The sequence below is a fragment of the Onychomys torridus genome, chromosome 17 (genome assembly GCF_903995425.1).
Source record: "Onychomys torridus chromosome 17, mOncTor1.1, whole genome shotgun sequence".
Classification (NCBI taxonomy): domain Eukaryota; kingdom Metazoa; phylum Chordata; class Mammalia; order Rodentia; family Cricetidae; genus Onychomys; species Onychomys torridus.
In genome coordinates, this window is record NC_050459.1 from 18,392,869 (window position 1) to 18,416,098 (window position 23,230).

The following is a 23,230-nucleotide window of genomic DNA, read 5'->3' on the forward strand; positions in this document are numbered from 1 at the left end:
CTTCTTGGCCTTTTGGCGAAGATTGAGTATAAATAGTCACATGTGAGTAAGTTCCCCCTCCTATTGACTTACCTTCCCCCCCACCCCCTCAAAAAAAACAAAATTAGGTTATTAGTGCTTTACTGAAGTGTGGTTATATCTTTACATGCTCATTATCAGTCAATAATAGAGTTTTTTTTTTTACTTGCCTATGAGACAGAGAGGTGTATCTGTTATGAGAATATCTGGACCTTCTTTGGTTATGCAGCAGTAATGACATGTAGCTTTGTCTTGCACTCCAGGGGGAGGTCACAGGACAGCCTGAGAGAGTTAGTTCTCTTCACCAGGTGGGATAAAACTCATTTCATTATGCTTGGTAGGAAGACTTTTCTCACTGAGCCATCCCATAGGCCTGGCTCATTATTTATATGGCCAAGTTGCACAATATCCTATTGGTCCATAGTGCCACATAAAATGCACTCCATTGGAAAAAGTTTCAAAGGCAGAAACTTTAGGACAAAATTGCACTGCATAGCATGTGGGAGCCCATTTTCAGGTTCCTCGTGGCTTTATCCAGCAGGTCCACATAGAGGATGATTAGGGCTACGGGCCTGAGTGCAGGTGTCTGAAATGGTCTGCATTTGGCTGTGCTGGGGAGGGGGGAGGTCTTTTGCTCCACCCCCTTGGCGTCTCTACAAATACCCTGGGGCAGAGACAGTCGGGGGCCTGTTGGAATAGGTTCCAGGCCCTCTCGAGGCTATTCTGTATTTTCTATCAGTTTATCTCCGCACTATAAATGCTTCTATCTAATATTTCCTGCTGCTCACACTCAAGAAAACTCTGGGAAAATGTGGGGTTAGTGGGTAAACGCCCCACAATAGCATAGCCAGCCTTGTGCCTATCTTCCCAGACAGCCTTAGTGTAATGCTCACAGACATTTTTTGCATTTCCTAGTGTTGAAGTCATCCTACTGGATTTTAGTATTTGAGCCTGAGATGGCTGAAAAGAGGGAGGACAACCAGATATTTTCTCCCAGTGTCGTGCAGCTGGGCACAGCTGTGGTTTCAGCCATGAGTTGTATTTATACTGACAATATGTTGCCCACATGCTTTTGTACTTTAGGCTGCTGCTAGCTACTAAGACGGAGGACACGCAGGAACAGAAACTGCAAGGGTAGCCAACATCAAGGTAGAAAGATCGGAAGTGTGTGTGTGTGTGTGTGTGTGTGTGTGTGTGTGTGTGTGTTAATGAGGATGTATGTGTGTGTGTTAATGAGGATGTATGCGTGTGTGTGTGTGTGTGTGTGTGTGTGTGTTAATGAGGATGTATGCGTGTGTGTGTGTGTGTGTGTGTGTGTGTGTGTGTGTTAATGAGGATGTATGTGTGTGTGTTAATGAGGATGTATGTGTGTGTGTGTGTGTGTGTGTGTGTGTGTGTGTGTGTGTGTGAATGTGAGGATATATGCGTGTGTGTGTGTGTGTGTGTGTGTGTGAGAATGTGAGGATGTATGCATGTGTGTGTGAGTGTATGTGTGAGTGTGTATGTGTGCCTGCCTGTGTGTGTGTATGAGTGCGTATGTGTTTGTGCACGTGTGTGAATATAGATGCCAAGGTGCACGTGTATGTAGGGCAGAGAATAACCTCTGGTCTTGGTCCTCCCCTTCTACCATTTTTAAAAAAATAGTCTCTTGTTCCATGCTGCAAATACAAGGCTAGCTGACCTGTGAGTTTCCAGGGATTTCACTGTCTCCACCTCCCATATCACCATAGGAACAGGATAAGAACATGAGTTGCCACATCTGGTGTTTTATGTAGGTTCTAGAAATTTAAACTCAGGTCCTCATGCCCTCAGCCCAATCTCCCTCCCTCCCTCCCTCCTTTCCTTCCTCCCTCCCTTCTCCTTCCTTCCCCCATCCCTCCCTCCCTCCTCCCTCTCTCCCTTCTTCCCTTCCTCCCTCCCTTCTTCCTTCCCTCTCTCTCCCTCCCTCCCTCCCTCCCTCCCTCCTCCCTCCCTCCTTTCTTTTTTATTAATGTAGCTCAAGTTGGTCTCAAACTTACCTTGAACTTCTGATCCCCCTTTGATTGTCCACCTCCCAAGAAAATGTGCTGCTCCTCCACCAAGTTTATGGGGTGCTACCAATTGAACTGTATCCCTAAAATTGTTTTATTACAGCCAATACATCTTTTATTTACTTATGTTCTTTAAAACCTGTATAGCTCTGTGGGTGTGGACATTTTTACATAATTTTAAAAGTTTGGAATATCATTCCATTTAGAGAAAAGTTGCCAAGCGATTCTGGAATATTTCTGTATGTATTTGACCCAGTTTCTCCCACTGTTAACATCTTCCCATACTATAGTAAATTTGTCATCCAGTGGAGCTGCACGGACGGATCGTGCTTATGTAACACACCAGCAAGGAGCCAGGCTGGACTGGATTCAGATCTTCCCCTTCTCCTTCATGTGCTTTTCCTTCCCAGGACCCCATGCAGCATTTCACCTTACATTTGAGCATCGCATCTCCTAGGGCTCTTCATGCTGTGACTCTTTTTCAGGTCTCCCTCATATTTGGAAACCTTGCCAGTTTTGAGGGTTACCAGCCAGGTGTGTTCAGTAGACTGACACCCAGGATGTATTGGTGGTTCTCTCCTGCCAAGCCCCTGCTGTGTGTTGGTAGAGGGGAGAGCACAGAGACAAAGCGAGCCACAGGCCGGCACATCCATTCCTGCAGACCTTACTCTTGACCTCTTGCTGAGGGAGTGTTTATCCAATTCTCCACTTCCAAGTTGCTCTCTTCCTCCATCTCCCTGTGGTAGTCTCTGGCAGGGTAGCACGCCTAGAGTGCAAGGACATGCTTTTACTGTGTGCAAATGGTTTTCTGACATGGAATCCATCCACCTGTTTTGCTCAGCAGTGCTTTTACGTGTGCATATGACCTCTTGCTTCTGACTCTTCCCCAACATTCCATATGGGTATTGGCTAAATTTTTGTTTTCCTGTTCTTTTAGGTTCAGATATCCATCTTGTTTCTAATCTCACAAACACACACCCTGCTCTGATGACTATCCCTAACAGATTTCCTAGAAAGCCTCTCTGAGAATTGATCTTGACTGGATGTACAACTCAATGTGGACTTTCTTCATCATATGACATCTTGGTTGGCTGGATTATTTTGGCTTGAGATAGGATCTTAGTGGAGGCTAGCTTGAACTTGCTATGCAGTTGGAAATGACTTTGAACTTATTTTCTTGTCTCTATCTTCCCTGAGTTTACAGGCATGTGTGACCTATGCACTACTAGGGATTTGATTCCTTGCCTGTTAGGCAAGCACTCTATCAACTGAGCTACACCCCCATCAGGGGACACAACAGTTCTTGATTTGACTGAGCCTTAGTTTCCTGTCCTCAGTACAATGAAGGTTCTCATATCATTGCAGGCCTGTCAATAATTTAGCATTCTCATTTCTGCTAGTCTATTTACATTTTATATAGTCTTGTCTCAAATTGTACTCTGTAATGATAAACTTCGCAGTAACGTTTTGATACTTCTCAGCCATTTAGTTTTCTTTTTTTTTTTTTCTGATTTCTACTCATATCCTTGGTATATTTTTTCATTGTTTTCCTTTGTTTTCATATATTTTTATTGGCTTTAGATACTGTAAATATCCCTGCCCATTCTATTATGGGCACATCGTTGAGTTTTGATCATTTTGAACTTGTTAAAGTTAAGTTTTGGGGTGATTTTCCTTCCTTAGTTTTCCTCCCTGTAAGAAGTCTTTCTCAACAGATCATAATACTGAATTGCTCACCATGTCCCCATTCTGAGAAGGCTTTCCTAAATACCAGTTATTGCTGCTGTTTAATTGGACATCTTACTGGAGGTTATTATTTTGTGACCTCCTTTATTTCTGTCCCCTCACATCCCTGTTCCTTCTCCTCTTTCATTGGTCTCTCTGCCACCTGGCCTTGCTCTTCCTGAAGGACGAGGCTATGTCACACCAGTGCACACCCACCTCCGTTATTGACTGCAGCTAAGTACAGTTTTTGCTTTGCAGTTCCTCTGGCGATGAGCAATGTAACTGAAAACCTATCTGTGTCAATATGAGTCAAGGTGAGTTTCTGGCTTTAGACAAATGATGCTTCCAACTATTAGAAAGACATTAGCATTTCTTGTCAAGCTCTCTCTTAAATTATCTCGTACTAAAAAGTCAAAACATGTTCTCTTTTATTTTTCTGCCTCACCCATAAGCTGTGTTTTCATTAGCATATTTTACTGGCAAAGTGCAATCATGTTCAGTGTTTTCTGTTTGGAAACCTTTGTTCTTTCAGGTGTTGCAATGTAGTCTCCTTTGTTCCAAAGGTAAAAAAAAAAAAAAATTTATTTTCTTACATGTATTATAGTGTATGCTTTCATGTTGTTGATGACACATCTTCCTCCTGCTCTGCTGCCTATCATTGCCTCCTGTCTGCTCTTCATCTGGGTAATTGTGATGATCCAGAGATGTGATTTTACCTGTACAGATCCAGATCTGCATAACAGTATGCTGTCTCATTATGAGCCTGCCCTGCTTTAAGGGATGTTTGATTGTGTTCCTGTGTCACTGTGAACAAACTAGTTAAGTCAGTTTTCTCTGATACAGTGTATAGTGGTAAGACTGATGCAAATAACTAAAAATCTAGTGCAGAATAAGCCAAAGACACTGAGGTGCCAGCAGTAGGCATTGGCCCTTTAAGAACCCAAATATCCTTGGACTGCCTAGCAGACCCAAGCAATACTGATAGGGTACAGGTATTTATGTACCAATCAATAGTCTGATTCTGCTAATCTGATGTCACTGAGCCACATGACATTTAGACTTTATCGTGAAATGTTTTCTGAGAAGAGGAATCTGAAATCAGGTCATGGCACTAGCACTGGATAGACCACATAGAACAGAATTGGGATCAGTTTTCTTTTTGTTTCCTATTTCCATCAGCCAAATAGTATCAGATCCTAAGGGAGGAGTGACTTGCAACTGTTTATGGCCATCTGAATCAGGATCCTGGCAGTGAACACTGCTGATGTGTGCCTGCATTTACTCCCCCAATGTATTTATTAAAAACTTGTACACTGTGTAAAAGTACTACGACGGAACCCATTTTCCTATTTTATAGAAACTTCTAGAAGAAAAAGACAAGAATGATCCATTCATTTCAGGTCAAGAGTTAAGACTTCAGGGCTTTGAGAGGTGAACTAGTGATTAAGAATGTTTGCTGCTCTTGTAGGACCGAGTTTAGTTCCCAGCACCCACATAAGGTGACTCACAGTCGTGTGAGTCACCATCTCCAAGAGACCTGATGTCTCCTTCTGGCCTCTGACAGCATCTGCATGCAGGTGTGTAATATATGTACTCATAAACACAGAGACATACATACAGATTTTAAAAAGAAAGAAATAATGAAATAAGAAAGAAGTCAAATTGTGCAAACAGGTAAGTTACAACTTCCGCAGGGACTCCACTTGCACACATGATGACAGGAATGCTTGTGGAGCAGGCAAGGCATGGGTGTGTGAGCCGTCACAGAGACTGGGTGGCCTGCTTACAAGGCAGATGAGATTGACTTGTTCTCCACTGACACAAATGTGAAAATAATGGGAAGAATTGTCCTTGTCTTTTCATTAGCCCAAATTTGTATATATGATAGAGCTAGTACTGTAAAGACAGAAGGCGCTTGTTATACAGAACAAAAGCAGCCTTGGGCAGTATACATCTGAGTAGTAAGGCTGCGTAAGTTTAAGAAAGCTTGCTCTTTTGTGCTGAGATTTCTGTCATGTGTAGGATCATGAAGAACTCCTTTTCTGTCATCTATCGGCACTGAGTGTAAATGAAACAAAGTGAAACTCTGATGAGTGACGACTGTCTCAACACAGGCTTAGACACTTAAACACTAAGAGCCCGAGCGAAAGGTCGGAAAGTGGACAGTGCTGGATCCCTGACCTGGTTAGGAGGACATCTTGAGGATCTACAGGTTCTTGTAGACTTTCAAACATTTGTTTTTTAATGACAATCCTTACTACATGTATTTTTTTACAAGATTTGCTGTGATATAAGTCAAAAAGTATTGTTTTAAGAAAAAAATGGAGATTAAACTATTTTGTCTTGACAAGAGTTATTTCATCCTTGAGATTTTTGTTCATATGAACACTTGAATTTCTTTTTTTCTAGTTTTAAGAAATATTGGTTCAAACAATATGTATCATAAAATATTCATTTTTATTTGTATTTAAAATTTTATTTTATTTTTTATTATTTGAAATAATCATTAATTTTACATGTCAATCATGTTCAATATTATAGTTCTATACATACACACAGCACACACCTATCAGTACTTCATTCCCATTCCCTGATTCCCATCTCACCCCAGTTTCTAATCATAACTAATCTACTTTAGGTGGACGTTTTATAGCTTTCATATAAGAGAACAGTCATGGCATGTTTGACATTCTGGCGTATTGGTCAAACATGGTCTGTAATACCAATTATTTTTTTACAAACAAGAAGCTTTTGTTTTTAACTTTTTAAAAAATTATATTTATTTGTGTGTGTGTGTGTGTGTGTGTGTGTGTGTGCACAATACACATGCTCATGCACACAAACACATGACACAGTGTGCTAGTAGGGCCGAGTTCACAGACTCAAACTTAGGTTACCAGAACAGTGGCAAATGTCTTTCCCCGCTAAGCCATCTTGCCAACTCCAAGGCTTTCCATATGGTTGAGGAATAATTGTTCTTGGGTGAGATGCCCATTCATAGGCATCTAAAGTGAGTCCATCCTTTAACCATTGTGGGTAACCTCAGTAACTATGGGTATACAGGTCTCTTTGGTATGGTGATTTGATTTTCTTGGACACATACCTAGAAATGAATGGGAAAGTGAATCATACAAATCATAGGGTAGCATTCTTTATAGTTTTTTTTTTTTCCTTTGGGGGGCGAACCCTCTATACTTCTTCATATCGACTGTACTAATTTATATTCTTACTAATAATGTATAAATTACCATCTTTCTGCATCATCACTAGTATGTGGTGTGTGTATGTGTGTTTCTCTCTGTGTGAATGTATGCATTTGTGTGTACACACTTTCATTTCTGTATTTTGAGACAGGGTGTCACTATATAGCACAGGATGATGACCTTGAACTTGGGTAGAACCTCCTTTTTCAGCACATATACTGAGATTATAGGCTTGCAACACCATGCTTGTTTTTCTTTCTCATTTTAATAATAGTCATTCTGGCAGGAATGACATGATGTATTGTTATTGTTAAAATTTGCATTTTCTTGATGGTTAATGATACTAAGCTTTCTTATTTTTTTCCTTTAAATTAAATTAAGAACATTCATTGTGGAGCGTGCTCTCTCTCTCTCATATATATATATATACATATACATATACATATATACATATATACATATACATATATGTATGTATATGTATGTATATTCTGAATACTTTGTTTTCATTTTCCCTCCTCAGTGTCTTTTCCCATAACCCCTCTCCCCCCTAACTAGTTCCCCTTTCTTCTCTCAAATAGTCTCTTTTACTCTTGTGTCACAGATACTTATAACGATGTCTTGCTTCCTGCTTTCTTTAGACCCCATCCTCCCCTCTCATAGACCTCTCTCTCTCCACACATGTGCGCGCACACGCACACACAAATCTGGGAGTTGCATATTAGAGACAACATGCGGTATTTTTCTGAGTCTGGCTCATTTCACCTCATGTAACAATTTCCATTCCTTCCACTTTTTTTCAAATGTTATAATTTCATTCTTGACAGCCAAACATAATTCTATTGTGTATGTATAGCACAATTTTCTTTATCATTCCTATGCTGATGGATATCTAGGCTGGTTCCATTTCCTGGCTACTATTAATAGCCCCGTAATAAACATGTTCCTGTAAGGGTTGCTGTGGTGTGTTGATTTAGACTCTTTTTGTTATGTATCCAGGAGTGACAGACCAGAATGTAGTTCTATTTTTCGTTTCTCATGGGCTGGTTTCCGTAGCAGTCACACCAGGTACCCCTTTATCGACTTTCTCACCAGTAAACACTGTTTCCTCCATCAAAGTCATCCTGATGGGGTGAGGTATAAGCTGAAAGCAGTTTTGATTTCGGCTTTAAGGATGTTTAACATGTTTCACATCGTTGTTGGCCATCTGTCTTTCTACCTTTGACAACTGTTAATTCATTTCATTGGTCTATTCATTGGTTGTGTAATTTGCTTTGTTGCTGTTTAATTTTTAGAGTTCTTTATAGTTTCTAAATATTAATCCCCTCTCTGATGGCAAAATGTTCTCCATCCTATAGTGAGTCTGTGCTCTCGCTCTGCTGACACTTTTCTTTTCTGGAATTTACATGCCATGTCATTCCATTTCTTCATTCTTGGGGTTGTTTCGTATGCTGTCCAAGTCCTTCGCAGAGTGTCCTTGCTTGTGCCTAGGCCTTGAAGTGTGTTTCAGGTTTTTCTCCAGTCGTTTCAGTGTTTCCTGTTTTACACTAAGGTCTTTGATCCATCTTGAAGAGGTTTTTCTGCAGAGTGAGAGATATGGATACCGCTTCATTCTCTTACACAGAAATATCCGATGTCCTCAGCACAGTTTGTTGAAGAGCTCTTGTTCTGTGAGTGTTTTGACACCTTTGATGGGAATTAAGTGACTTGGATTGTGTGGGTTTGCTTGTGGGTTCTCTGTTGTGTTCCTTTGGTCTCCATGTCTAGTCCTATGCAGCACCATTCTGCTTTTGTTGCTATGACTGTGTGGTGTGTAACCAGATCAAGCTGTGTGATGCCTCCAATATTGTGCCCCCTGCTTAAGCTGCTTGGACATTTTGTGCTTCCATCCTCACAAAAACATGTATTTTTTTTTTAAATTTCTAGTTCTGTGAAGAATGTTGTTGGCATTTTGAAGGCATTGCACCAACTCTGTAGATAATTATTGGTGATGGAGCTATTTTCATAACATGAATTCTACTGATCTGTAAGCATGGGAGAGCTGTCTTTTAGGTAGTGTCTTGATTTTCTTACAGGTTTTCCTTGTGGAGGTTGTTCACCACCTACCTGCCTTAGATTTACTCTTCAGTGTTTCATGTTTTGAAGCTATTATGACTAAAACCTCTCCCATCTCTTTATCAGCAAGTTTGTTATTAGGATGTAGAAAAGCTAATGATTTTCATATATTGGCATATTCTGTTCATTTGCCAAAAGTGTTTAGCAGGTTGCAGAGGTTTTTGGTGGAGCCTATAGAGTCATAGAAAGTGGAGACAATCTGACTTCTTCATTTTCTGTTGTAGACCTTTTTATTTCTTTGTCTCATTTATGGCTCTAGATAAGTTATTGAACACTGTATTGAAAGAACAGAGACCCAAGCTGGTCCAGTTGTTAGCGGAAATGCTACCAGTTTCCCCCACTTGTATTATTGTCTACAGGTCTGTTACATTTGGGTTTTGTTATGTTGGGACTCATCCTTGCATCCCTTGAATGAAACCCAGTTTGGTTTGTAGCATATAATTTTCTTGTGTTATTTTTCTTAAATTATATTTGTGTTTTAATTTTACATATCAGCCATGGGTTCCCCTGTCCTTCCCCCCAGCCCCTCCCCTCCATTCCCATCTCTTCCAGGGCAAAGATTCTCTGGGGATTCAGCTCAACCTGGTGGATTCATTACAGGCAGGTCCAGACCCCTCCTTTCAGGCTGAGCAAAGTGTCCCTGTGTAAACCCAAGGTTCCAAACAGCCAGCTCATGCACTAAGGACAGGTCCTGGTTCTACTGCCTAGGTGCATCCCAAACAGTTCAAGCTATTCAATTGTCTCACTTATCCAGAGGGCCTGATCCAGTTGGGGGCTCCACAGCTTTTGGTTCATAATTCATGTGTTTCCATTAGTTTGGCTATTTGTCCCTGTGCTTTTTCCCATCTTGGTCTCAACAATTCACGCTCTTACAATCCCTCCTCTTTCTCACCAACTGGACTCCTGGAGCTCCACCTGGGGCCTGGCCAAGTATCTCTGCATCCACTTCCACCAGTTATTGGATGAGAGTTCTAGCATGACAGTTAGGGTGTTTGGCCATCCGATCACCAGACTAGGTCAGTTCAGGCTTTCTCTTGACCATTGCCAGCAGTCTACAAAGGAGGTATCATTGTGGATTTCTGGGGACCTCTCTAGCACTCTGCCTATTCCTGTTCTCATGTGGTCTTCATTTATCATGGTCTGTTATTCCTTGTTCTCCCTTCCTGTTCTTGATCCAGCTGGGATCTCCTGCTCCCCTAAGCTTTCTATCCCTCAAACCTTGCCCTTCATTACTCCCATTGTCGTCCAGGTTGTTCACGTAGATCTCATCCATTTCTCTGTCATTGGGTGGTCTTGAATTCAACTTGCAAGAATTTCATTGAGGATTTTTATGTCTATGTTCACCAGAGTTAGTAGTATACAGTTTTCCTTGTCTGCCTTATTCTATTGGCTTTGTTAACGCTCTAAGTCCCCTGTCATCAGGACACAGTGAGTTCCATCTGAGCTCTCCTTTGCTCATCTATTCTTAAGACTGTATTCTTATTTGTGCTCTTGTGTTTGTGACTTCTTTTCTTTTTTCTTTGAGTATAGCATTTCTTCAGCTCTTCTGCTGTGCTGGCTTAGTGCTCGTCTGACTTAGTTTGTGCTAGTCTTGATGTGTGGAACTCATTTTTCCACTGAAGTTAAAAGATAGTGTTGCTGAGTATAATATTCTTGGTTAGTGGATATTTACTTTCAGAGCTAGACATGCATCATTCTCTGCCATCCTGATATACGGATGTAGTGTTTCCTCAACTTTATTCTCCATCCTTGTGGTATTTTGGCAAAGAACATGGATGCTCTGCCCTTGTCCTAAGAACTTAGGGTAAATTTTGAAGTAATGGGCTAATTTCTTTGGTGGAGGAGATTTCAAGACAACCTAATATTGACTTTGTCATGTGGCTGTTAATAATCATTCTAATGAAGGTCTACAGTTAAATAGAGCAAGTGGTGCAGAAAGAAATTTTAAAAATGGTACAGTTTTAGAGATAACAATGATACAAGTGAGGTTAGTGTTCTATCCAAGGCTTTTGCTGGAAAAGTAGCTATTACCTTAAGGAGATTAATACCATTAAGGAGATTAACACCATTAAGAATCTGAGCTGAAATGAAAGGAAAGATGCCCTCATGCCCTGAGGGCAAGATCCCACCCAGCTAAACTTCCAACTTGTGTAAGGAAACATGCCTAGGGAATTCTGTTCTTCATGCAACAGCAAACACAACCTGTTGCAAATGTGGTTCAAGGGGCTGCATTCCCAGTGAGTGACCAAACTTGGCAGTATTGTCCACTGCCTTTGGAGTCATGAAGGATACACTAGGAAAGGGGTTTCAGAATCTTCCTCTTTGGTTAACAAAAGCTGCTGAGGCCAGGGAATGTGTAGTAGAGCAGTCCTTGAGTACAGATCCTGAGAGGCATTGCACGAAGCTGTGGAATTAAAACCTGAGTTGTGTTGGCAATGCTATGATGTCAGAGGTGTTAGGGCTGTATCTACCAAGGAGAGTTGCATGTAGGGAGTAGAACCAGCCTACAAGAGATGCATCTTACAGGTGGCACAGCTGTGATGGCAGAGACATCTAAGCCTCTTGACATTAGGCATGAAGTTACAGGCTTTGGAGTTTGCCTGCTGGGTTTCAGCTTTGCTTTGGTCCCATATGTGGTGAGATATTGTGTACCCTAATAAAGCTTGCCTGAGGAACAGAGGATAGAGCCAGCCACTAGATTAGACATAGAGGTCAGGCAGTGGTGGCACTCACCTTTAATCCTAACACTCAGGAGACAGAGATCCATCTGGATCTCTGTGCATTCAAAGCCACCTTGGACTACATGAGATTGACTCAGTCTAGGAGAGAAAACAGAGCCAGGCAGTGATGGCACACATCTTTAATCCCAGTTCTGGGAATCAAGCATGCCTTTAATCCCAGGAAGTGATGGCAGGGTCAAGAAAGGTATTTAAGGCATGAAGAGACAGGAACAAAAGGCTTTTTTTTGGCTGAGGCCTTTCAGATGATGACTCAGAGGCTTTCAGTCTGAAGATACATGGAAACAGGATCGGCTGAGGAGTTGGCAAGGTGAGGTTGGCTGTGGCTTGCTCTGCTTCTCTGATCTTTCAGCTTTCACACCAATATCTGGTAGTGTGGTTTTTTTTTTTGTTTTTTTTTTTTACTATAAGTCCATTTAAGATTCGTACAACACCTGTATTTCTTCACTGTGCTCCGACTCATCCTTTGGAATGGTAATGTACATTCTGTGCCAGTTTATGTTGGAAATATATAATTTCTTTTTGATTTTACAGGGTGTTACAATTAAGAGATTGGCTTGAGTCTCAGATGAGACTTTGGACTATGTTGAGACAGTGAAAGGCTATGGGAACTTTGGAAGTTGAGCTGAATGCATTTTAGACTATGATATAGGCATGGGAATACAGGGTCAGGGAGGAGAATGCAGTGATTTGGGCATTTGACTTATCTGTCTCCCCTCCCACCCACCCTGGTTGGTGGCTGTTTGGGGTAGGATTAGGAGGAGTGACCTTGCTGTAGGGAGTATGTCACTGGGGGTGGGGTTTGAGCTTTTAAAATATTGGCACCACTTTCAGTTTGCAAATAAAGGGGTGAGCTCTCAGCTGTTGCTGCAACACTATGCCCGCCTGCCTTCTGCCCTGCTCCCTGTCATGGTGGTGATGGTCTCTTATCCCTCTGGGACCATGGAACCAACCTTCTGTAAGCTGCCTTGGTCATGGTGCTTTATTACAACGATAGAAAAGTAACTAAGACGGACATTATCTGATCCAATTTCTATGTTTTGCTCATGATTTTCACGTCTATGTTAATGAGAAGTATTTGGCTAGAGTTTTTTCCTCATTTCTGTGTTGTGTTTTGGAATCGGGATATTGCCATTCTCATGAAATGAATTCAGCATCTTTCAAAGATGTCTTAGAGAATTGATTAAATCCTTCTTAAATGCTGGGAAGAAATTGTCAGTGGATCCATGTGAGCTTTCTCTTTGGAGAGAGAATTCAATAATCTCAACCCCAACAACTTCCCTGATAGATATAAGTAATCTTCATGATGCCCCCTTTTGTTAGATCCTGTCCTTCAGAATTTCCCTGTTCCAGCTAGCCCATCAAAGTCGACGGAACCATGCACCCATCCTTTACTGTCCCTTTAGTGTCCATGGGCCCACAGTGACACTTTCCGTTTTCCTTCTGTTATTAATAGTTCCTGTCATTCCCCCTTTGTTCTTTGCCTAGCTAGAGGCTTTATAATTTTATTGATCATTTCAAAAGACAAGCTTTTGGTTTTGATGATTTTCTTTGTTAACTTTCTGTTTTTCATTTCATCAATTATTTATTATTATTATTAATTATTATTATTATTATTATTATTATTATCATCATCATCATCATCATCATCATCTACCTGTTGCCCTGATTTTTGCATTGCCATGTTTGGGTTTTATTCTCCCTACTTCCCTGAGGCTGATCTTTGGTGATGGATTTGAGAACCACCTACCTCTTCTTTGCCCTCCTTCATCATTCCCCTTCATCTTCCTCCTCCTCTTTCCTCCTTTCCTCCTTGTCTTCCTCATCCCTCCTTGAACTAAGGCCTTTTCACACACTGATCACTCTAGCAGCGACCCCTTCAGATATGACTTTGGTAGATAGTTCAGGCTGGCTTTGAACTCACAATCCATCGGCCTGTCTCCCAAGTGATGGCATTATAGGCACACATATCTTCGTTTTTCAAAATACATATTCAAAAATCATATACTTTTCTCTGAAGACTGTTTTTTTTTGCTGTATCTCACACATTTGACAAATTTTCTTATGTTTTCATTTTGTTCAAAATGGCGTGCTTTTTATAATTTGTTTATTAATTCTTTGATAATTACATGCAATGTATTTTGGCTATATTCACCACCCCCTCAATTTCTTCCTGTTCCTCCCATACATCTCCACCTATCTAACTCCCTTCATTATCCTCTCTCTGTCTCTGTCTCTCTCTGTCTCTGTCTCCCCCCACCATGAAATACAGTTTGTGTGTTCCCTGGGGGTGGATTGGCTCTGTGCATTCATACCTGCAGTTCATCTTCTGACTGCAGGCTTGGACTCCATGCAGCTCCATGTTGATGCAGTGTGTCAGGTGACTGACATATTGGCAGGAAGGGAGCAGAATGGCCCTGGGGGCCTCTAGTGAAGGTTTCAGGGTTGGGTCTATGCAGTCCCTGAGCCCTGTGGTGGGTAAGGTGGCTGACAGTTAGTGGATGGGCCCCACATGGCACTTCACTTTTATTTGAGATTTCTTTTTGACCAGTATGTTGTTTAGGCTTGCTTTATCCAACCCCTTACTGTTTGAAGGGATTTAAAAACTATTTTTCCATTATGACATTCTAGTTTACTTTTCATTGTGGTCTGAGAATAGGTGTTTCTGACTGTCAATTATATAAAAGCAGTTAAGGTATGTTTTATGGTAAAAATTCCTTGTGCTTTGGTGAGTATACTCTATGTATTGGAGAAGAATGTGCTCTGTGCTGCTAGCGGCTGGAGTAGTCTATATACAGATGTCCATTATGTCCAAACGACTGCTGCTTCTCTTTTCAACCATGTCCCCACTGATCTTCCGCCTGCTGGATTTGTCCGTTTTGGGTAGAGGCATGTTGAAGTATTCAGCTACAATAGTGGATTCGCTGTTTCTTCTTCCAGTCTGTCTGTCTTAACACTGTGTCTAGATGTGCACACATTCTCCTATGCTTAGCTTTTGTTGGGTGTATACATTCTGAGTGTTTCGGGAGATGGTTCCCTGTGTTGCTGGGAATGTCTGGTATCCCCGGTAACTTTGCTTGGTCTCACGTTGGTTCTTTATGAATTAGTATCATTCCATCTTTTTTAGTTTTAGTCTATTATTTCTTTCTCCATAGTTAGTTTTTAGGTTATAGGTGTATGGTATACTTCTTCAATAAAACATATAGCTCTTATTTCTTGATCTATTTCAACCATCTCCATCTTTTAGTTTGTTCATGTAGGCCACTGATGTGCAAAGTTACTGATAAATAGATACATATTTGCATTTGCACTTCGTGTTCTTGCACTATTTTTGGATATTTGCTCTCATTTTCTTTCATTAATGCATTATTAATAAAATAATAAAAATACCACTTTTTAAACTTTGGAGTTAGAAATTTATACCAAGAGCTAAGCCAGGTAATGTTCCTAGATACCACGAATACATGCAGTCCCATGGGTTAATGGCCATGGTACTTTGTAAGGACACCCTGTAGCCTTCAATTTTTGCTTTTTGGGGTTTGTAGTCATGCCTTCAGGAATTGGCTGGTCAAGGGCCTCTTTGTAGAAGTGTATATAGATTTCAAATCAAGGTCAGCAGCTGCTCACAGAGACCTGTTCCCAGGTCAACTGGAAGGATGGCTACATGGTCATACATGTGGATCGGGGCTTTCAGGGCAAGTGTGGAGGAGAGGACTAGTCAAGAAACTAGGGATTGATCCTTTTTACAGGACCACAGAATAAAAGCATTGGAGTCATAGTTGAGTAGACAAGGAGCCCATAGAGGAGTACTGGGATGTCTTGAGTTTCTAACAGAGGCAGCATTTTTTTTCTGCATCTGGTGTACTCCCTCTGCTGGCTCCTGAGGACATCTGTTCTTCCACTGCCAGAAGAGTGGGGTTCCTTTTGCTACTTTCTGCCAGTGTCCCTACTTCATTGCTTGGTTCTTGTTCTTGCATCAGCTCAGCCAGTATCAGTGATAACACAGATATGCATCACTGATGGAACTGACTGGACAGCCATCTGAGTGCCAGTCCACATACAGACCCATAGAGGGGAAATCTGCATTTAAGAGGAAAGACATACCTAAGTTGGGAGCCACTGTGTCCATCAAGGAATTCAGAGTTGAAAGGACAAAGGTACTATTATTGTCTTTCAAAGGTACATTGGTAGGTGTCACAGAGTTGTCCTACCATTGGTAGGTTGTTACAGAACAAAGGTACTATGTCACACCAAAGATATGTGTCATACCATTGGAAAAAGGCCTGTACCATTGTCACCACGTGACTTCTGTTCCAAAAGGCATCCTCATGGGTGGGCTATGTGCTTTTTAGTTGTGCTTCTCCCAGTATTTTCAAGCTAATGCTGTAGGAAGAAGCCTGATACAGATGTTCAACTTCTGTCTTAGTTAGGTTTCCATAGCTGTGAAGAGACAACATGACCATGGCAACTCTTATAAGGGAAAACATTTTTTTCTTTTTTGGTTTTTCAAGACAGGGTTTCTCTGTGTGGCTTTGTGCCTTTCCTGGAACTCACTTTGTAGACCAGGCTGGCCTCCAACTCACAGAGATCCGCCTGCCTCTACTTCCTGAGTGCTGGGATTAAAGGTGTGGGCCGCCGCCGCCCAGCAAAGTTTAGTTTTTTTTTTTTTTTAAAGATTTATTTATTTACTATGTATACAGTTTTTCTGCCTGCTTGTGTACTTGCAGACCAGATGAGGGCAGCATATCTCATTATGAGTGGTTGTGAGCCACCATGTGGTTGCTGGGATTGAACTCAGGACTGCTGAGCCATTTCTCCAGCCTTTGTTTGTTTGTTTGTTTTTTTGGAGACAGGGTTTTCTCTGTAGCTTTGGAGCCTGTCCTGGACTAGCTCTGTAGACCAGGCTGGCCTCCAACTCACAGAGATCCGCCTGCCTCTGCCTCCCGAATGCTGGGATTACAGGTGTGTACTACCACCATCCGGCGGGAAAACATTTAATTGGGGCTGACTTACAGTTTCATAGGTTTAGTCCATTATTGTGATGGCCAGAAACGCGGTATCATGCAGGTAGACATGGTGCTGGAGAAGGAGCTGAGAGTTCTATATCTTGATCTGCAGTTAGCAGGAGGAGACTGTGAGCCATGCTGGGTGTAGCTTGAACATATAAAATCTCAAAGCCCATCTCCATCGTGTCATACTTCTTTCAACAAGGCCACGCCTCCTAATAATGCCACTCCTTATGGGCCAAGCATTCACACATAAGAGTTTATGTGGGTCATTCCTCTTCAAACCACCACAACTACCAACCACCTGATGTGGAACCTGGGATATTTTGTCTAGAAAAACACTCCATAAACTGAAATATAGTGTGTTTGTTCTTTCTAGGTACCCCACGTTACAATTAGTAGATTCAATAGAGAAATGTGCTCTATAGTGTGTTGCTCTATAGTGCATTGATTTTCATTTCTGAAACATTTTAGGCACGAATTGGAGCATATCCTAATACCCCTAATGCCAGAGGAGCCTCCAGCTGTCTCCATTCATGAGAATGTACCTGGCCTACAGGTCACACTAGTGAGACTTTGGCCCACTGCTGAGACAAATTACAGACCAGCTGCGATGGATCAATGGGTTTTATTAAGTGATATTTAGATTTGAGTCTGAAATTTTCAATTAAAGGTTTTATTTATTTAAAGTGTTTTGATTCCTGATAAGTCGGCTAGCAGTTTTCTAAGGAATACTCTTCAATAGAAACTGACATTTTGCTTTAGTGAATAATAAGGCCAGGGGAGAAAGAAATGTATTTTGTTTTTCTTGGATGGTCACTCAGAGTTGTCCTTGAGGAATGTATAAATCTGGGGCAGACAACACAAATAAGTTTCTACCAAGATAGCAAAGGAGGGACCAGTTTGTCACACTTCTACAGTAGGTGACAAGAAGCAGCTGGGTGGATTGTAATTATAGATGTCAAGTCTTAGGAAGACCTCCTAACCCCGAGAAGCCTCGGGGCTACAAAGATGACAGAAAAAGTGCATGGCTCCCATCCTCACGGTCTGGTAGCTTTGCTGGGGACAATTTGTGTCCCAAGCAGCTCATTTCTTTTGGGAATATTTGCAAGTGTTGGACTTCTCAGCCTGACTTGGAGAGGAGATGAATGGTTAGCAGAGCTTGAAGCACCTCAGATGGAAAATTCGTAATGCCAGAGAGGGAGAAGTGCACTTTTTTTTTTCCCCCAAGATGGGGTTTCTCTGTGTAGCTTTGCACCAACTCACTTGGTACCAGTCTGGCCTCAAACTCACAGAGATCCGCCTGGCTCTGCCTCCCTAGTGCTGGGATTAAAGGCGTTTGCCACCACTGCCCGGCTGAGAAGCGCACTCTTGGAAGTGTGTTAAGGCTGCTGTCACTCACGCTGTTGGGGAGGTCAGCTTTTGGCTATTGGAAAGGTGAAGTAGCATGTCTCCATGTCTGGGTCTCTTGGCTTCCTTGAGGTCCCTCATGGTGGATAACCAGAGACTGCAGCCCCTCTTGATACATGCACTAGATTTGTGTTCTCTCTCCTGTGTCTGGCCCATTCTTTTATCTGACACCGAAGGAGAAGCAAGGTTTGTGTCTTGCCTTTGTATCGTCAAGTTAATTGACTCATTTTTTTTTCCAGAGCAGTTTTAGTTTTACAAAAGAACTGAATGGACAACAGAGTTCCCATATGCACCATTCACCTCATCCTTTTCTCTCTGGTGTTAGCATCTTGCATGATGAGGGAAGCACATTTGCCATGATCAGATATAGGAGGCCACATAAATCTCATTGTTGACAAAAGAGCTTACTTTGTATGAGGGCACATTCTGTGGGTGTTACAGCATCAGAAGAAGCTTCTCCACCCTAATTTCCCCTTAGGGTCTGTGTACTCATTTCTGTCTGTCTGTCTGTCTGTCTGTCGCTCTCTCATCTTACACCCTTGCAACCACTGGTCATTTTACCAGCTCCCTTGTTTTGTCTTTTCTGGAATGTTACATGGTTGGACTATTCAAGTTTCTGGCTTTGCTTTTTCTTTGTACTTAGTAACATATGTTTGTCTTAGTGACTTTTCTGTTGCTGTGATAAAATATCATGACTTACAGAACCAAGAGTTTGTTTGGGGCTCACAATTCTAAATGGTCCATAATAGCAGAGTGAAGGTAGCAGGCTGCCCATCAGCTGAAAGCTCACATCTTTGACCACAAAGAAGCAGCAGAGAGAGCTAGCTTGAAATGGCTTTGAAACCTCAAAGCCCGACCCCAGTGACATAGTTACTCTAGCAAGGCCACACCCTCCTAATCCTCCCCAAACAGACATCTGGAGACTGAGTACTCAAACATATGAGGATTGTGGCCCATTCTCATTTAAACCACCACATCCTATGACCTGGCCCCCCATAGGCTCATGGCCATATCATAATGCCAATATTTTCAGTTGAATTCCAAAAGTCCCTATAGTTGTTTGATCTCAACACTTTACTGAGTCCAAAGTCTCTCCTGAGACCCAAGACAATCTCTTAATTGTAACTCCTTGCAACATCAAAAAGCAAATTATATACTTCAATGTCAATGACATAGAATATATATTTCTGTTCCAAAAGTGAGGAGTAAGAGTTGGAATTGTCCTCAGCACCACTGTTAGAGTTCCCACTAGGATGGCCCATGAAGCTCAGTTTGCAGTGTTCACTCACTTCTCTGTCCACAATCCTATGGTCTTCCACATTCTTCCCCTTTAGAAGGAAAGTTTGGTTGTTGGGCTGCAAGCAGCTAGATTTGAATAGAGGAATGAGGAAACCCTTTACCAAGTCAAGACTAAAACTCACCAGGGAAAACTCTAAGTCAAGAAACTTAGATGGATCCACCATTCCAGCTTTGCTGCCTATAAGGCACTCTCTCTGTCTATCTCTGTCTGTCTGTTCCCCTCCCTCTCTCTGCCTCTCTCCCTCTCTCATTCCATTTCCTGTGTATAGCCCTCCTTGGCAGGTATCCAATGTCATGGCCAACATCTTTGGCTCTCCAGCACAATCTATTTCCACAGCTTCACACAGTGGCCTCTCAGGGCCCTTGCCTTCTCAGGACCCTCATGCAGGGAGCCACCCTGTCACATATTTTCTGGCCTCTGCTCTACTTCACCACAGAGGAAGATTTCCCAACCCCTTTTCCCCATGTATTCTTCCGGATCCCAAAGCCAGTGGGTGGCAATGCCAAGCTTGACTGCCTGCTTGGAACCCTCCTAAAGAGCATGTGCAGTAGCTTTAGTTTGTGTTGTTTTGGAAACAAAACTTCTTTAGGGCTTTTCTTTCACAAGCTGGAAGCTGAGCCCATGGGGTCTTGCCCTTCCCAATGCTGCTCATGGCTCTTTGTAATCTCCTCACCTTTTTCAGCACAAGCCTTGGCTCCATCATGAAATTTCCCTGTGCTCTTTTTCTCCTCAGCCTGTACAGTTTTTACTTCTTTGTGCCTCATTTGTTCTTGCCCATTGTAGACCTGAATAAGAGTGAGTTCTAAAACGACACAGCAGAATCAACAGCAACTGTCTTGAAACCTCCTCCACCAAAGAAATTAGTTCATAGCTTTAAAAATGTACCCTCAGAGAAGTTCTAAAGGGAAAAAATGAAAACAAAACAAAAAATTCTTTCTTTCTTTCTTTCTTTCTTTCTTTCTTTCTTTCTTTCTTTCTTTCTCTCTCTCTCTCTCTCTCTCTCTCTCTCTCTCTCTCTCTCTTCCTCCCTCCCTCCCTCCTTCCCTCCCTCCCTCCCTCCCTCCTTCCCTCCCTCCCTTCCTTTCCCTCCTTTCTTCCCCCCTCAATATATAATGGGAACAGTCTCTAACCCAGTTTCTAATATTGCTTCCCTTGAAGCCTCTTGAGCTGGGCCATAGTTCTCCTTGTCCTCAGTACTACTGTCTTACAGGATCCCACTTAGAGCCCTTTAAGCTCTGTTTATGGAAAACTCTTTTCTGTAAGACCCCAGGGTCTTGTACATTCCTCCCACAAACCACATGGTCAGCTGCCTCAGAGCAACACTTCAGGATCCTGGTACCAACCTCTGTCTTGGTTATTTTTCTATTGCTTTGGTAAAACACTGTAGTCACAGCAACCTTTCAAAGGGGAATTTGGTGGTTTTGTTTCTGTTTGTTTGGAATGTGTTTCCTGATGGTTAGAGTCCATGATGGCTAGTGGAGGTATTGAGCTGCAGGTAGCTAGGGTAGCAGTTGACAGCTGACATCTTGGATCACAAACAGGAAGCAGGCAGAGTGAGCTCAAAAATGGCATGACTCCTTTCAAACCTGGAAATCCAGCAAGGCCACATGTCCAAAGCTTTCCCCCAAAGTGCCACCAACTGGGGACTAAATATTCAAATGTCTGAGAATGTATGGGGGAAAGTCACTCAAATGATTACCACAATGTTTAAGGTTTCTTTTCTTTTTGTTTTTTTTTTTCCCACAGCTTGGTAGTTCATTTTCACTCATTTCCTGATTAATACTTTATAATCCATCCATTGTGACTGCTAATAGCATGTTTTTAAATCTATAGATTATAGAAGACTTACAGAAACTGAGAAAGAAAAACAACTGCTTCAGGACTGATAAATGTTTACAATCTGCTTCCTTTTTAAAACAAAAATGTTTGTCTTTCCTTTTTTTATTAAGAGATTTTCTATTCATTCTACATATCAACCACAGACTCCTCCATCCTCCCTCCTCACACACACCCCCAGCCCTCCCTCCAACCCACCCCCCACTCCCACCCCCTCCAAGGCAAGGTCTCCCATGGGGAGCCAGCAGAGCCTGGCACACCCAGTTGAGGCGGGTCCAGGCTCCTCCTAATCTTAAAATTTGTTTTGAAGATAAATTATTTTTATCTTCTGCTCTCTTTTCATCTCTTTCCAGATAAGCAACCCCCCCACCTCCCTACCCATCTGACAATGTGTATTTCCCTGATTAGGAAAGAAATATAAAGCCAAACCATTGAAATGGCCGCCATTTAGACACTTTTCGCTTCCAGAATAACAGTTTCACATAGTTCAGCACAACTTAGGCTCCCAGCCTGTAGCTAAAGTACAGAAATATAGAGGGCTGAAAGGAAAATAGAAGATGCTTATTATTGGTAAAGTAATATAGCATTAATTTGAGATTATTTTATGTCCCAGGGTCCATTTGGACTTGTTTGTCCCCATACCCAGTCCCAGCCCAATCCTAGATTTATCCCCAGGAGGTCAGGTTATGGTGCACTATTGGTGAAATTATTAAGGCCACTCCACGTACTTAAAAGGGAGGTTTATTTTGTGAGGTAACTTACAAATGAAGGGATAGGTTGTAGGGTCTGGCAAAGGTACGGCACAGTCCAGCGGTGTTCCCTGGAGAACTCTGCTATGTCTACCTCCAGCGTCCAGATACCAAGAGATCCCTCTCATCTGGATCCTTGTAGGCATGACCATTACCGAAGCCTTAATGGGGGTTGGAACTTCCAGGCCAAGGCTGGAATGGCTACCCACTACAATGCACCTTGAGTGTGTTCAGCACTACAGGTCCACCTTGATTCCAGGTGTGGCCACTGTGCTATTCAGGGACCTGTCCAAGGAAGCTCACCAGCAGAGTTTTCCAATCTGCAGGACACAGAGGAGCTCTGGAGTTCTCAGGCTCAGAACGGAAGCTGTGGGATGTGCTACCCAGTGTGATGAAATACGCTGTTCTCAGCATAAGGAATACTCAAACCTCCAGGCATTTGGTTTGGATTCTGGAGGTCAGACTATTGTCTGTCTCCCAGGTGCTTATTCTGCACTGTTTGGTTTCATGTCTGTCTTCATTTCCTGCTGCCTCAGCCTGGGGATGCAGCCAATGTTCTGCGATGTCCCAGGTAGCTTCCCTGTTGACTTCTACTCTCTTGTGGTTTTGGACTCTGGCCAGTTCTGTGCTTTACCCTACAAGGTCTTGGGGCTTATCCTTATCCATCAACCTGGGGTGGCTCTTCTTGGATCCTCACAGCAAGAAGCTAATTCCTCTCAGGAATGAGGAGGAACTCAGGGTGTCCTGGAACAACTTGCCCAGCTACAGAGGGTCACCTGGTAAGGCTGTGGCTTTTGACAGATGTGTGAAGAAAGACATTGCATTGGTAAGCCAGGAGCTGAAGGAGGAACTAGGCCCCTGCATTGTCTCTCCACTCTACCCGGAAGAATCAGCTGTGTAGTGCTTAGGGCTTTGCTAAGAAATGAGGAATTGCAATACATTGACAGAAAAGTAGTAAAACAAGTGTAGGACTGAGCTGTGCTGTGTGACCATGCAGGCGCCATCAACCCCGCTTTTAACTCTTACATGGCTCGTGCTTCTTCTATCTGCCTTACGCACTTGTGCTGGACACATGGCTTCTGGACACCTCCAGCTGTCTC

At 42.3% G+C, this 23,230-nt stretch overlaps 1 protein-coding gene across 2 annotated transcripts in view; it reads left to right on the top strand.

The window, feature by feature from the left end:
- Zmat4 (zinc finger matrin-type 4) overlaps nucleotides 1-23,230 on the top strand; it is a 393,013-nt gene that overhangs the window by 90,068 nt on the left and 279,715 nt on the right. The window lies entirely within an intron of this gene.